This window comes from Sapajus apella, unplaced genomic scaffold, assembly GCF_009761245.1.
Source record: "Sapajus apella isolate SASKATOON/1434 unplaced genomic scaffold, GSC_monkey_1.0 scaffold111, whole genome shotgun sequence".
Taxonomy (NCBI): Eukaryota; Metazoa; Chordata; class Mammalia; order Primates; family Cebidae; genus Sapajus; species Sapajus apella.
In genome coordinates, this window is record NW_022437051.1 from 2,223,520 (window position 1) to 2,240,372 (window position 16,853).

General features: G+C 42.1%; 1 protein-coding gene across 26 annotated transcripts in view; it reads left to right on the plus strand.

Annotated features, from left to right (window-relative positions):
- PARD3 (par-3 family cell polarity regulator) overlaps positions 1–16,853 on the plus strand; it is a 706,589-nt gene that overhangs the window by 30,277 nt on the left and 659,459 nt on the right. The window lies entirely within an intron of this gene.

Below are 16,853 nucleotides of genomic sequence, written 5' to 3' on the forward strand. Positions count from 1 at the left end.
CTGGCACTACATCTGGCTAATTTTTTTTTTTTTGTTTTTCTGAGATGAGTCTTGCTCTGTCACCTAGGCTGGAGTGCAGTGGCGCAATCTCAGCTCACTGTAACCTCTGCCTCCTGGGTTCAAGCAGTTCTCCTGCCTCAGCCTCCTGAGTAGCTGATTACAGGTGCCTGCCACCACGCCCAGCTAATTTTGGTATTTTTAGTAGAGATGGGGTTTCCCCATGTTGGGGACCTCATGTTCCTGACCTCATGATCTGCCCACCTCGGCCTCCCAAAGTGCTAGGATTACAGATATGAGCCACTGTGCCTGGTCTAATTTTTGTACTTTTAATAGAGACGGCGTTTCACCATGTTGACCAGGCTGGTCTCCAACTCCTGACCTCAGGTGATCTGCTCACCTCAGCCCCCCAAAGTGCTGGGATTACAGACGTGAGCCAACCGCGCTTGGCCCATCTTTGTATTCTTGGTGTATAGTAGAGTCATAGGGATTTTTGCTGAGTCTCCAAGGATTGACAAAAGATGTGAAAGATATAGCAGTTTTCTGGTTACTTGACTTTGAAGCTGATGTGTTGCTGATTTTTAGACTAATCGTTTGAGAGAACAGGTTTTTAGACCATTGCAACTGTCTATCAGTTTTTTGTTTGCTCTACCCAAAACGATGATCTCTTTGAGCTCTGCATGCCATTTTTGGCCTTCCGAAAAACAAATCCATGTGTACGTATTGGAAGAGAAATAGATAAAGGATCCTAAAACTCATTTTTTGGTTTTAAAAGGTCTTTAGTAAGCAGTGTCAGGAGTGGATAAATTTTCAGTGGCTCTTTACAGAGTACTTAAATAGAAACATTAATTGGATCAGTGTGTGGGTCTCATGGAGATGTGTCAGTGTCTCATGCTGGCAGGCACACTCCATTTCTTTCTAATCCCCGGATGTAATGAGATGCCTGGGACTGTGGTTACTTGCATTTGCCATTCATAAAATTGCTCATCAGTCCTCCCGGGTGGCACTTGTTCTGTTGTGCATAAGGCTGTTCAAAATGTCAGCAGACTTCTGCTGTCCCCAAGATCCTCCTTGTCATTTCTCTTCTGGGGCCTAGATGCTGTAAAACGTGTATTTTACCGTCTAGTGGGTTATCTTTCTTTGTGTCTTTGGGCTAGTGGACCACTTTTAGTCAATAGTTAGGGTCCAAGCTTTGACCAGAACACAAAATAGTTGATAGGGAGAGTCATTGTGAGAATAAATAACATGTAGTGGAAACTCTGACCTTGGGATGGGGCATTGGCTGTGGGCTCATCAGCTGAGAATATTTGCGAGATGGAGCTTCCACAGAGCCTCCTGGGTGAAGCCTGGAGAGGTAAGTTAGCTGGGTGTGCTTGTGTTGACTTGGCCTTTGCGTGGGAAACAGTGAATTGTCAGAGTTCTGTATTTAATATGTGATTTCATTTGTATGTCTGCCTTCGTCTGTTGAGACATTATTTCACTGATTAACGGCTCTACCACACACACGAGTGAAGGAGAGGAAGATGCGTGGGATGGGGAGAAATGCAGGAAAGACACTGTTCTTTTTATTTGAGACAGGGTCTCACCTTGTCACCCAGGAGATGACACGTAACTGCATCAAACGGTCCTATACTTTCAAGGGGACATACAAAGTGCTTCTTTGAACTAGGGTTCTGTATAAAATAGTTGAAAAAACAGTGTGTAATTTTTTTTCTTCTCTGAGAATGTTATGTGGAGTGAAATTCAGAAGTTTCCTAATGTCTAGATAAATTTCTGTCTACATGGACCTCTCACGTCTTATAAGACCGTCACGTGAGCCTATCCCATTTGTGCCTTATAAATGCATGTTAGTGACGTGATCTTGGCTCACTGCAGCTTTGAACTCCTGGGCTCAGGCAATCCTACCACCTCAGCCTCCCAAGTAGCTGGGACTACAGGTATGTACCACCATGTTGGCTAATTTTTTTTGTAGACATGGTTTTGCTCTGTTGCCCAGGCTGGTCTCTCAACTCTTGGGCTCAAGCAATCTGCCTGCCTCAGCCTCCCACAGTGCTGGAATTACAGATGTGAGCCACTGCACCTGGCCTCTTTTTCTTTCTTTTTTTTTAAAAAAAGTATGATGCAAAAAAACACTTTTACTTCAAGGAGATTATTCTGTACTTAAAGAGGATAAATCACAAAATGCAAAGTTAAGGACATATAATTATAGATTTCTATTTCTGGGGTTTCAAAAGCATAAATGTGTGATACATGTGCAGGGTTTTGGATATTGAGGTCCTTTGAGATCTGAAAAACCATTTATTTTTTAAAAGGTAAAGTTATATCTCATTCGTGTGTTTAAACAGAAATATAACAACATCTCAGACAGCTTTGCGTAGCCTGAAAAATTAATGGCATTCCTGGATGAGGCTTTAGCAATTATTTTCCCTGTAAGAGTCCTTAGAAGTCTTTTTTGTATCACGTATATTAAGTAATTAGTTTAATATTTGTTCCTGCAAATAAAATAAATTCCAGTATCCTTTTTAGCTACTTCCTGAAGTCTAAGGAAGGGACGAAACTTAGCTAGTGATAAGAGTTCTGGCACTAACTTTTCAGAGGACATTAAGTGGTGAAAATGGAAATGAATGCTAGAAAAATGACTGTTGTACATCACGACGGAGAGGTTTCGCACTGACCAATAGTGATGTTTCCACTTGATGGTGTGGGGATATTTAATTTCCCAGCCTTCCACAAGATGAGAAGAAATGAAGAGATGGGGAATGAAAGGGGAAGACAATCTTGAAAAACGTATATTGGGGCTGGGCATGATGGCTCACGCCTGTAATCTCAACACTTTGGGAGGCTGAAGTGGACAGATCACCTGAGGTCAGGAGTTTGAGACCACCCTGGCCAACATGGCTAAGCCCTGTCTCTACTAAGAATACAAAAATTAGCTGGGCATGGTGGCACGCGCCTGTAATCTCAGCTATGTTGGAGGCTGAGGCAGGAGAATAGCTTGAATCTGGGAGGCAGAGGTTGCAGTGAGCCAAGATCACACCATTGCACTCCAGCCAAGGCGACAGAGCGAGACTCTGTCTCAAAAAAAAAAAAAAAAAAAAAAAAAAAAACAGCTATATTGGAAAATACTGGGAGAGTGTTTATCTCCACTTTACTTTGCTCTTGTTAAGATTCTTGGTAAGATTCAGGTCTTCATCAGGGAATGTGAAAGATCCTTAAACATGTGGGTCTTTTTTTTTCCTTCTGTCTCACATGGGGCTGCAGTTTTCTTTCTTTACTTTTTATATATTGCTATTTATATTGTATGACTTGGAATACTATTAACTTTTTAGAATACTGATTTTTTATTTTTTTGAGACAAGTTTTCTCCATCGCCCAGGATGTTGTACAGTGGCATGGTCACAGCTCACTGCAGCCTCCACCACCCTGGTTCAACCAATCCTCCTGCCGCAGCCTCCCAAGTAGCTGGGACTACAGGTGTGCACCACCATGCCTGGCTAATTTTTAAAAAAGTTTTTTGGTAGAGACATGGTCTCCCTATGTTGCCCACGCTGATCTCAAACTCTTGGGCTCAAATGATTCTCCTGCCTCAGCCTGTTAAAGTACTGGGATTACAGGCATGAGGCACTGTGCCTGGCCTAGAATACTGATTTTAAATGGTAGAATGTTAGTTACAAAACTGTAGAAGTTTGAAAAACCACTTAATGAGATGCTGTTATGTATATAGTCTGCTTCCAAATAGTTAGAAAAAATGCACTAAGTGATTTGGCAACGTACTAAGCCAATAATAGTATTTGCTTTGGAGTAATGGGATTATGGGTTGTTCTTCCTTTTTTTCTTTCTAAAGTTTTAATGATGTGGTTGATTTTTTTTTTTTTTGCAATAAAACTATAATTTGCTTTTATTATAAATGTGCAGGAGGACTTACTCTTAAATAATTAAAATATATCTTGAGGCAAAACTATTCTAAATAAAAATGGAGGCCAATCGGAAATATTTGAAAATTCAAATAAGTGTATTTTAGAGAGCATATTTGGAAACCCAATTTCTGGATGAGAGTGGCATCATTCAGTGTGTAATACTCCCAGATTAATGCTTTTTACCTATTGTCCCTTGGATTAAAATACATTCAACTTGACTCAACTAAATCTTAGGTTTTGACACCCTGACAAACACATCTTAAAATGTTTCAAAGTAAATAACTTTTAAAATCTTGGCCAGGCACGTTGGCTCATGACTGTAATCCTGTCACTTTTGAGGCCGAGACAGGTGGATCAACTCAAGTCAGGAGATCGAGACCAGCCTGACCAACATGGTGAAACCCTGTCTCTGCTAAAAATACAAAAATTAGCTGGGCGTGGTGGTGCGAGCTTGTATTCCCAGCTACCCGGGAGGCTGAGGCAGGAGAATCGCTAGAACCTCGGAGGCAGCGGCTGCAGTGAGCTGAGATCATGCCACTGCACTCCAGCCTGGGTGGCAGAGCGAGACTTAGTCTCAAAAACAACAGCAGCAGCAGCAATAACAAACTTTCCTAGTGTTTGATTATGTATTCTCACTCTAAGTCCTTCTTGGAATAAAGTTGGTGTAGAGTAGTGGGGAGAAAAATAAATTAACCTCAGTAAGTTGCTGGTAGAGGTAACAATATTTTATGTGTAGAGGAAGTAGTACTGTTAAGTCTTTTGATCAGCCAAAAGTGGAGTGGTTAAATGCTTTGATGTCATCATGAGGATTAAAGTTATTTAAAAAGAATGGGGCTGGGCGAGGTGGCTCACGCCTGTAATCCCAGCACTTTGGGAGGCCGAGGTAGATAGATCACTTGAGGTCAGGAGTTCGAGACCAGCCTGCCCAACATGGCGAAACCCTGTCTCTACTAAAAATACAAAAAATTTGTCCATCATGGTGGTGGGTGCCTGTAATCCCAGCTACTCAGGAGGCTGAGGCAGGAGAATCGCTTGAGCCTGGGAGGAGGCTTGAGCTGAGATCACACCACTGCACTCCAGCCTGGGTGACAAGAGTGAAACTCCATCTCAAAGAAAAAAAGAAGCAAGAATGGATGTGGAGTTGATTGGAACATTTTGGGATTGTGAAGGGTGGAGAGTTCTCACTGGAGATTTTTTTGATGTGCCCTGAGGTTGGTTGAGCACATCTGGCTGCTCTGAGCACTTTGCAGCCCCCTGTCAAGAGTCCCTGGGTGACCTTTCTAAAACTTTGCTCCAGCGCCCAATGGAGGAGGCCGGACTGTGCCTCTGCTCTCTTAGAACTTCAGTGTTTACTTACAGGCATAGCTCTCCATACACAATGCTTGACTGCAGTGTGTTTAGGTTGCACGCTGTCCTTAAATCAGGCCTCCACAATTTGTTGGCAACTTTCCTTTTGCAGTCATATTAGCAGTTGGGTCTAGAAGCCAGTTAGGATGCTATTGGAAGAAAAAAAAAATACAGATGGTTAAAATTGGGTCAAAGTGCACTTCCTTACTCTGTTCTCTTTACAAGTTAAAAATACCTAAAAAATCATCGCAGCTGTGTCACCATTTCTCAGTAGGTGCCAGATTTAGGTACTACCTTTCAGAATGCTTATGTACTGTGAAGGGAAAAATCCATTACCTGTTTGTCTAGAAAGTTCAGAAACATTTCCACTGCTGTCTGAATGTTTGTGATTGTTTGGACCATCCAGTTCAGTTCTGGATCATCCCATAGAGCACAGTGTTCTCTCACTGGTTCTGACATTATTTGGCTGCCTTACCCCACAGAACTGTACATTCTAGGTCGGGGGCGATATTTTATATCTTTTACACTCTGTGTACCGTGCTGAGCACAGTACAGTTGGAATTAATTTCTGTTCTGCTTTCCTGCCCTCAACTTTTTCTCCCAGAGGCCCCCCTGAATTTAAGAACAAATAATTTATTATAAATGTCTTTTGGAAAAGGCCTGGTATATTTAGAGAATCAGATCCAGCTCTCACCTACCATTCATAACAAAACCATAGTAACCTTTTCTTAAAAGTACCATCAGGCTGTTGGTTTGTAAGTTTTCTTCTGTTCATTTTCATTTCGAATCAAGCCTCAGCTGTGAAAGGAAGCTGAAATCTGGCAGACCTCTTTATCCTACTCCGTTTATCCAAATGTGGAAACCACCAGAAACCAGTAAAAAAGAATGGGAAGTGACCAAAGAGCAGGCAGGAAATACCAGTTTCCCTGGGGAGCACCCAGCTCTTCCAAGGACTGCACGGGTCCTGGTCAGAGGGGCAAGTGAAAGACCACAGCTGCCTCCTGCAGAGGGATGTCTACCTTGTGAGCTGTGTCTGCAGCTGTGCAGGCTCTCAGCACTGCTTAGTGTCAGCCACGTCTCTTGATTTATGCTCCTGTGAGCCTCTGCACATGTGGGTGCTCCGGAGGACCAGCGGGGGGAGGGATGCCCCAGATCCCCAGAGGCACAGAGCTTTTTTTGGATACTGTGCCTGAGCCGAGAAGCGTGGGATGCGAGAGTGATGTCCTGTCTCAGGTTCAAGGAAAGTACAAAGTAAATGGAAATGCATCCTTTCAAATAGAGGAAACCCCAAGTTGCTTTTATGTTTCCCGTTATAGCTGTATGAAGTCATATCTTGGGGTTTAGCTTTCACGTTGAGTTTCAGCTGCTTTTTATGTGTGGCATGGTGAATGTTAGTTTTCAGCATTTCCATATTTCAGCGTATCTCGCCTCTGCACTGATTATTGTCTTTTGTTAGTTTAGAAGTCTTGTTTTATCCAGAGAAACAATAGGAAAATAACAGCAATTTTGAATGGCAGCTTCCCCTCCTTTTATGTTAGAAAGTGCAGCTTCTGTAAAAAACTGCATCAAGAGAAAAGAAGAGGCGTACTCTTGTCCCTGGGAATAAAATAGGAGAGCAAAGACTACATTTCTACCCCGCAGTGCTTTTATTAATGACTCCCAATAGCGTTTTAACAGCAGGGCAGGATTTCCTCCTATTGTGATTCCTGATGACCTCCAAGAAATAATTCCTGAATGTCGTGTTCATAAGACATTTTTCTGATTACAGACTTGTAATGATTAGATGTGGCCAGGGGCAGCGGCTCATGCCTGTAATCCCAGCACTTTGGGAGGCCGAGGCAGGTGGATCACCTGAGGTCAGGAGTTCGAGACCAGCCTGACCAACATGGAGAAACTCCATCTCTACTGAAAATACAAAAAATTAGCTGGGCGTGGTGGCAGTTATCTGTAGTCCCAGGTACTTGGGAGACTGAGAGAGGAGAATCGCTTGAACCTGAGAGTCAGAGGTTGTGGTGAGCCGAGATCGCGCTAACGCACTCCAGCCTGGCAACAAGAGCGAAACTCCATCTCAAAAAAAAAAAAAAAAAATAGATGTTTGTCCCTAGAAAATATTGCCAAAAAGCTTTATTAATAGTGCAAAGGAAGTGCTTTGCACTGTTAATAAAATATTTATAGTAACAAATATTAATAATAGATAATAATTTATAGTAATACACATTAATTAATAAATAATATTAAATAATAAATAAATAATAAAATATTAATAGTACTTATGCAGCTTACTATGTAAATTGTTATTTTATGTTCGACATCATTACAAATGTGTTTTGAGTAGGCTATTGAGATAAATCTCCAAGGCATCTACCATAAACCAGTACTTGGACTTACAGCCAATGATCTCGGCATCTCCATTGTTAAACAGCATTCCGGTCTGGAGGTAGAAGTGGAAAACCAGGAAAGTATTTGGCGATTGGTTTGTGAGGTTAGTTTTGTCAAGAGCAAATTAATTTTTTGAATACAGTAAGTCCCAGCAACTTTAAAACCATTCATACAAAAGAATCAGAGTTAAAATAAACTTCACAGTAGTTTCCGTGGAGATCACTGGCGGGTGTCTGGGAAAGAAGATGATGGAGGAAAGTAGAACAGGATGAGGCACGGTAGAGAGTCACAGGTGGTTTCAGGTGCCGCTTGGTGGCATTAGCGTCATTGTTTTATTTCCGAGCGTCTAGATCCACAGCTAGAAGGGACTCAGAGAAGACAGACCCAAGAAAGTCACCAAGGAATTCTCCTGTGTGTAGGACTTTGAATTGGGCACATCTTGAACGTGCCACTTTGGATGCCTCCAGGCATGGATCCTGTTTAGATGGTGTTTGCAGCTTTGCATGCTGTGCTATTGAGATGTTCTAGCTAATGAGCATCTTCCACGGCCTGCCTTCACAGGTCAGGTAATGCATCTTTTTTCACAGAAGCACTGAATCCAGAGGTTTCTTGAAGAAAATTTAGAAGCTGGTGATATCTGCATAGTTTCTTTAGTTCATTTTAGTGTAGTTTAGTTTTGTTTTTTTTGAGATGGAGTCTAGCTAGCTCAGTCACCCAGGCTGGAGGGCAATGGCATGATGTTGCCTCACTGCAGCCTTCACCTCCCAGGTTCAAGCGATTCTCCTGTCTCAGCCTCCCAAGTATCTGGGATTACAGGCATGCACCACCTGGCTAATTTTTGTATTTTTAGTAGAGACGGGTTTTCGCCACGTTGGTCAGGCTGGTCTTGAACTTTTCACCGCAAGTGATCCGCCCACCTTGTCCTCCCAAAGTGCTGGGATTACAGGCGTGAGCCATTGTGCCCAGCCTGCTTTAGTTTATTTGGATGGTGACTGTAACTTTATCCATATTAATGCCGATTGACTAAATATACTACGTATGCTGAAGGATGCTAGAGTTTTCTAAGTCAGAATCTGACAACTTTCTCAATTAGCTGTTGCCATTCCTTTCTGAACAAAAATATTGGTCTGCCTCATGTTAAGGAAAACTCGGTAGGTGAAATGAGATTTATGTAATCAATCATACTAGGTATTTTAAACAGCAAACTTTTTTTTTTTTTGTAAGCTCTTAATGTTATTAAAATATAATTTGCCATTTACATCTTTTCAGCATACGTACAGTTTCTTAGTCATATAATTCATAAAATAGAATTTAGAGTTGAAAGGAACCTAAGAGGTGCCCTGTTTAGAAGCTCTACACATTTAGAAGAGGAGGTCCCTTTTAAATGTGTAGAATTTTTTTCTCCGTTGTGTGTCTGCTGGAGGGTATTTTCTGCGTCTGTGCACTTTGGCACCTTTGAAGGCAGCGGGTTCTAAGGGATAACATTTCTTACTGGAAAACGCTCTGTTGGCCTGATTGTTGCTGTATTTCTCCCTTGTTAATTCATGTTTGCCGTTTAGCAAACACATTTAGCAAAACACAGACCAGATCTGTTCCCCTTCATTCCTTATGCTCAGTTCTTGAAGCTGAGGACCTGATGGTGAAGGCAGCACAGTGAAATTGCCTACTGCTTGCCAGACAAGTGGATTTGAACCAGCCTTTGCCTCATTTCTGTCCTTGGCTAGAGGGATTTAGAATCCAGCAGACTGCAACCTTCCTCTTGTAACCTTCCTCCCTATCTCCCCTGTCCTTTTACAGATGCACGCCTCGAGATATTGCAAGCTTACCTGTCTTGCCTAAAACCACACACTGGCTTGGCGCTTAGTGAGTTTTGTATTAGGTATTATAAGTCATTTAGAGCTGGTTGAGAGTATACAAGAGGTTATATGCAAATGCTGTGCCATTTCATATCAGGGACTTAAGCATCCTTGGATTTTGGTATCCACAGGGGTCCTGGAACTAAGTCCTCATGCATATGGAGGGACACTGGTACCTCTGAAGGCTGTTGGAGAATAAAGCTGTAACCCAGGCCATGGATGTGGTGGTAACTCAGCAGCAGTCTCTTTCCCAGAGGCCTCCCTGTAGGAGGGAGGGCAGTGTTCATTTTAGTTTTCTGGTCTCTTTCCTAGTCTCATCATCATTCTTCAGGGAATCAAGTCTGTCGATTAATTAAAAATGCTTGGCTAGGTGAGGGGGCTCACATCTGTAATCCCAATACTTTGGGGAGACCGAGGTCGGAAGGTTGTTTGAGGCCAGGAGATCAAGACCAGTTTGGGCAACAAAGAGAAATCCCCATCTCTACCCCCCAAAAAAATAATAAAAAATTAGCTGGCTGTTGTAGTGCATGCCTGTAGTACCAGCAACTTGGGAGGGTGAGGTGGGAGGATTGCTTCAGCCTGGGAGTTCAAGGCTGCCGTGGTTGCTCCACTGTATTCCAGCCTGGGTGACAGAGTGATACCTTGTCTCTAAAAAATTTAAAAAAATCCAAATGTTTAATGAGCACCTGCTGTATACCTGGTGCCACGCTGTGAGGATGCCCTCTAAGAGCAAGAGAGATGTTGTGTAAAATGTTCACAAAGGTGGAAATGGAGCAGGAGACACACATGTGAGGACGTGGGCTGCAGGGAAGGCCTTCTTATCGCTTCTCAGGCGGATGGTCAGTTAGAGACCAGCCAGGGAAATTGACATCTGAGGCAGATCTGGCCGAGTCCACCAGGAGAGGAGGATGGGACGGTGGAAGGATGGGGCTGGAAGGACCGAGTATAGAAGCTTATTGTCGTATGGCAAGAGGTCCCGTCTATGTGAGCTGGCAGGGAAATGACATTAGTCTACTGAAAATGCTTGGAAATATGCTCCTTAATTTTTTTTTTTCAATAACGGTGGAATTCTGATGGGAGGTGGCTTCTAATTTTCTGCTCACAATGTTGTTCCTTCGTTAGTTTGAAGATTCTTCTGTTGTGAAAGACCAAGAAAACATATGATCAGTTAATAGGAGCAGCATTCTATCTGTAGCTTATCTCTTCCTGGCCCCAAATGCAGCTTAAAACCTTGCTCTCCTTCCTCTGCTTACTTTAAAAAAAAAAAAAAAAAAGTTCAACAGTTTCAGCTAATTCTGGATTTGTCTTCTACGTGGCTTCCCGTGGTTAGTACCACATTTGTGTCTCCCCCTTGGCTGTGTCGTGGCCCTGCAGTGTTTAGATCTGCTGTGTAAAAAATGGCGCTCCCCAGCCAGTCAGATTAGCTGCTTTGGATCATGCCATTCCGTTTTTCTCAGGTTGTCATACATTAGTGCCTCCTGTGCCACATAAACAGTCATCTCTTGTAGGCGTGTGATGTGTATTTTTCTTGGACTTCTCAAAATTAGTTTTCTAGAGCTCAGAGACGGTGTCCTGCTGGGTTTATTGTTCCCTTGTCTTCTTATTACTAGTTCCAAAATTATCTTCTCACTTTCTTCCAGGGTTCTTGGCTGCCCAACTGATCAATTCTTTTTTGGTCAGAATTATGGATGGATTTTATTGGCTTCATGCTTTTCCAAAATTTCAACCATGAGCCTATATTACTGTGTATGTGAATTTTTAGTAGAGACAAGGTCTCGCTGTGTTGCCCAGGCTGGTCTCGAACTCCTGAGCTCAATGGATTCTTCTGCCTTAGCCGCTCACAGTTCTAGGATACAGGTGTGAGCCACTGTGCCTGGCCATATATTCTTTTGCAAAATGAACGGAGTTATTAATTGAAAAGCGTGAAGGTGGTGAGGATGAGAGCTTTGCTTATTGCTTCTTCAGAGGTGGGTCAAGAGTTCTTATGATAGGTCTTTTAAATTCTACAATAATAACTGCAGATTTCTCTTTACAGCTTGATTCTGTACAAATTTGTGTGGTTAAAAAATAAGAGAGTTCCCTCAACTTCTTTGGTTTCTCTAGACAGTAGGTGACAGACTCTCTTAGCAATACTTGACCTGTGAGGCAGATCTACTTTGCTTTGCTTTCCTCTATATTTGCACCCACATTTCTTCATCCTCTCACACATACAAATGTCTCTTGTAGTGGATAGTTTGGATAAAGGGCACCTTGAATTGGCAGCCTTGCATTCTGCTTGCCTGCCCAGTCTTGGTCCTGTAAAGAGACTTGCCATTTCATTTTCCTTTTTGAGATAGGATCTTGCTCTGTGGTCCAGGCTGGAGTGCAGTAGTGCAATCACAGCTCACTGCAGCCTCAAACTCCTGCGCTAAAGTGATCCTCCTGTCTCAGCCTCTCCAGTAGGTGAGACTACAGGCACACACCGCCATGCCTGGCTAGTTTTAATTTTTTTTTTTTTTTTTGTGGAGAGGTGGGGTCCTGCTTTGTTGCCCAGGCTGGTCTCAACTCCTGACCTCAAGCGATCCTCCCACTTCAGCCTCCCAAACTGTTGAGATTACAGGTGTGAGCCACCATGCTTGGCTGATTTGTTCTTTTTGGTGGTCAGTCTTGGTTTAATAGCACGTAAATTTAGAGTGCTGCTTTAGTTTGAGCAGCTGCTCTGTCGTATGAGCTCAAAATACTGGGTACTATGCTGCTTCTATGCTGTGTAAGTCTCCAAATTGAAATGATTTGGAACTGTAAAAGAATCTCCACTTTTGCACATATTTCTTGTTTCCTTTATCTGTTTGGCACTTGTTTTCAAAGCGGTGACATTCAGAGAACAATCACGGAGAAATCTTGAGTGTTGGTGTAAATCCTCCACTGGGTTCTTCTATTCCATACATCTTCATAACTAGGTAAATTTCCAGGACTCACTGAAATTCGGTATCTGTAAACGAAAAATTATATCAAGTACAGATACCAGTGAAATTGCTAGAATTCATCGATGATTTCAGTTCGGTATTCCAAAGTCTGGTTGTCACTTAGTACTTGGCAGTGTTGCAAAACAATGACATATGTGCATGCAGGTAGTTTTAATTCAAGTTGATTGTGAGAGGAATGTTTTATCGATGTAAGATCAGCGTAGTGTTGAGTTGGTTGTGGTTTACAATTGCTGCTTTTGTTTCAGTTTTAAATTATAAATTAGTTCATTTGTCTTTATCATCAGTTTACAGTTGCATTGGATCATGTGCATTTAACGTATACTAATTCAATCTAAATGTTTGCTTAAAAATAATTAGCAATATATTTTTTTCGTGCGCCATCTCCTTAAATACAGGCCAGATGCATTTCTTCTGGTATTCAAGTGTAGAAACAGCAGTCTCTTCCAGCGCTACAGGAAAACTGGCAGGGCTAGGCTTTGTGAAAGGTATTGCAGCACTCAGAAAACACGTGCTTACTGTGTGTGCTGTTTAAGTAATTTTCAAGGATAATTTTGTCTTAGCCTTAGCCTTGATTTTAGAAGCCAAGCCTTGCCTAAACGGTGACTCCATGCGGTCTGTTGTGAGTTCTTTGGCCAGATCTACAGGATGTAGTGCTGAGTTTTAGCATCAACAGTGCTTTGGTGTTATAATTTCCTAATAATGGGAATTGAAGTCAGGTATGCTTTGCTGTTAAAATAGGAATCATTTGTGACCCTGTTTCCAAATATATGTGTATTTTCTCCCCACTGTTTACATGGTGATAGTCCATTTTTATCATGGAAAGTAGTCATGGGTGAGAAATGTCGGCTATATACAGTAACTTGGCGAGCCTCTGGCTTAAAGCACGCTTTATTTCCCAGAGGTGAGAGTCCTTGGGGGTAGGATATGTTGATTTACTTCGGAGCATTTATCCAACTGATCAGCGATGGAATTAAGTCTCTATTATTCTTTCAGCTTCTAATTGAAAATGCAAAGCACTTATGGGGCACTTCGACTCCATCAAATTTATGAGAAGAATGTTAAGTGCCCAGTGGATGTTTGCCCAAAGGACCCAAGTGGGCAATTCACAAAGGAGGGAATTAACCAGTAAAAAGCCACAGAAAAGCATTGAAGAAACCTAGTCTTCAGAGACTGAAAAATTAAAATATTATCCTATATCCTGTTAAATTGGCAAAAACCAAAAATGGTTAACATACCTGACACTGCCAAGTCACAGCGGCCTGGTACATTTGCACATTGTTGGTGATGTTGTGTAAAAGAGTACATCTTCTTAGAACAGCAATTTGGTGTGATGATCAACATCTGCAAAAATGTTCATGCCCTTGCAGTCCTCTGTGATACTGTTTATCCCTAGGGAATAAAATCATGGGTAAGGATATTCAGTCCCACATTATTTAATTTCCAAAACCATTAGAATAACTTTAGAGGTTCAACAACAGGAAAATGGTAAAGTGAGCCATGGTTTATTCATTAGAAGAAATAACAGGCAGCCATTTAATGGCTATAGAGACTATGTAGCAGGTGAAACATGATTATACTAGACCAAGTGACAAAAGGTGGAAAATTAAATGAACACTGATGAGAACAAGGTTAAACATGTTATAACTAACATAATACCTAAGTGTTATGAGTTGTGGGTTAGAGCATTTATAGATGTATTTTCTTTCTTTTGTTTATAATTAAATTCTTCAAAGTAAAGAGAACATTAAAGAATTAGATAAGGCTATGGTTGGATGAAAATGAGATGCGGGGATGACTTCGTTTTAAATCCAAGGAGTCAGCTATTTCTGGTGTGCTGTGCGATTCTACAAACTGCTCATTTACTTTGTAAATGGATGTAGCTTTCCAAGATGTCTGGGTATGAATGGGAAGTAATTTTGGTAAAGTAACATGTGAAGACCATATTTTAAAGTTCAGATTCCATCTGCTGAATGTTCTGTATTTGCAAAGGTATTTATTACAGGCTTTCTTGCTCCATTGAGAATACAAGCTATAGAACCATGTAGAATTTTTTTTTTTTTTTTTTTTTTTTGTCTGTGGTAAGCATTTTAGAGTAAATCTTTTGACTCATTCTTTTTTTTTTGGAGATGGAATCTTGCCGTGTCACCCAGGCTGGAGTGCAGTGGCGCCATCTTGGCTTATTGCAACCTCTGTCTCCCAGGTTTAAACAATTCTCCTGCGTTAGCCTCCTGAGTAGCTGGGATTACAGGCACCCACCACAATGCCTGGCTAATTTTTTGTATTTTTAGTAGAGATGGGGTTTTGCCACGTTGGCCAGGCTGGTCTCGAACTCGTGAGCTCTAGTGTTCCGCCCGCCTCAGCCTCCCAAAGTGCTAGGATTACAGGCAGGAGCCCTTGCACCTGGCCTACATTCCTCATTTTAAAGTTTTATTTACTTTGATTTCAAAGGTACTTTCTTAAATTTGATATTGTCAGTTGGTACCAATATTTAAAAGCAGGTTTACAATTGATAATGAGAGAGTAACTTTTATTTGAGGAATGCAAGTTCTTTTTTTTTGTTTGTTTATTTTTGAGACAGAATTTTGCTCTGTCGCCCAGGCTGAAGTGCAGTGACACCATCTTGGCTCACTGCAACCTCCACCTCCTGGGTTCAAGTGATTTTCTCCTGCCTCAACCTCCTGAGTAGCTGGTATTACGAGCACCTGCCATCACACCTGGCTAATTTTTTGTAGTTTTAGTAGAGACAAGGTTTTACCATGTTGGCCAGGCTGGTCTTGAACTCCTGAGCTCAAGTGATCCACCCACCTCAGCCTCCCAAAGTGCTGGGATTACAGGCCTGAGCCACTGTCCTTTGAATTTTCAGGCCCAGAGAGACATTAAAATGAGACAGCAGTAACACCTGACTGTCCCCTTTGAGCTATGTGGTCATCTCTTTTATTCACTAATTTTTCGAGACAAGGTCTTCGTCTGTCACCCAGGTTGGAGTGCAGTGGCATGATCATATAGCTCACTGCAGCCTCAAACACCTGGGCTCAGGCTGTCCTTTAGCCTGGGCCTCCTGAGTAGCTGTGACTACAGGCATGTACCACTATATATGGCTTACATACTTGTCTCCTGAAACTGCTTGATATTTCCATAAGTAGGTATAAATTAATCTATTAGTGACACTATAACCCACACCCTGTAGCTGTAGTGTATTTTTAGTCAAGATGGGGTTTCAGCATCTTGGCCAGGCTGGTCTTGAACTTCTGAACTCATGATTCACCTGCCTTGGCCTCCCAAAGTGTTGGGATTATAGGCTTGAGCCTCCGTATCGGGCCTAGGGCTCGTTCTTTTTTTTTTTTTTTTTTTGAGACGGAGTTTTGCTCTCGTTACCCAGGCTGGAGTGCAATGGCGTGATCTCGGCTCACCACAACCTCCGCCTCCTGGGTTCAGGCAATTCTCCTGCCTCAGCCTCCTGAGTAGCTGGGATTACAGGCATGTGCCACCATGCCCAGCTAATTTTTGGTATTTTTAGTAGAGACGGGGTTTCACCATGTTGACCAGGATGGTCTCGATCTCTTGACCTTGTGATCCACCCGCCTTGGCCTCCCAAAGTGCTGGGATTACAGGCGTGAGCCACCGTGCCCGGCCCAGGGCTCATTCTTTACTGAGTTTCTTCAACTCCTCCATTTCATTTGGGAGCTTTATTTCCGTGCTTATTGGTGTCTCTTTGTGTGATAAATGGATCAAAGCAAAAGGAAATCCTCATCCATTTATTCAACAAATACTATTGGTCACTTACTAGATCCCAGACACTTTGCGAGGCCCTTATTTATAGAAACATGGTGTCCCAGCACTTGTGTATTTTAGAGGCTGTTTTAGAAAGTAAGATTCATCTCTGCTTTTAGAAGAAAATGATTATCATACGTTTTAGAAATTAGTGAGAGTTACACTTCTTTTGAAAATACAACATTTGATAGAAAAAAATCATGTTGAGGGATCTCTTTTTCCTTCTTCATCCAGAATAGAAATAATTTCCTAATATTTGGGTGGGTGTTAGCACCAACTCGGAAGACATTCCTTTTGTTGCAGGCTTAGCCAGTCATTGCTCACTCCCTGAAGTGTTTGTTGATCCCCTACCTGGTTTGCTATTATAAAAGGATTCAAAATATAGTCATTACCCAGACGGAACCTATGATGGCTCCCGAACAGTACAAGAGAAGAAAGCTGAGTGAACGTCAGTGAATATGAATTCTCCCATGAGTTTTGGGAAATAGCCCTGTAGCTTTGTATGCTCAAGGGAGGCTCCCTGGAGGAAGCAGGCCTTGGTCTTGAAGATTGGATTGTCTTTGGGTAACAAATTGCAGGTCAGGTAACAGGCTTGAGCAACCTCGAATGTGCAGGCTCCGGTG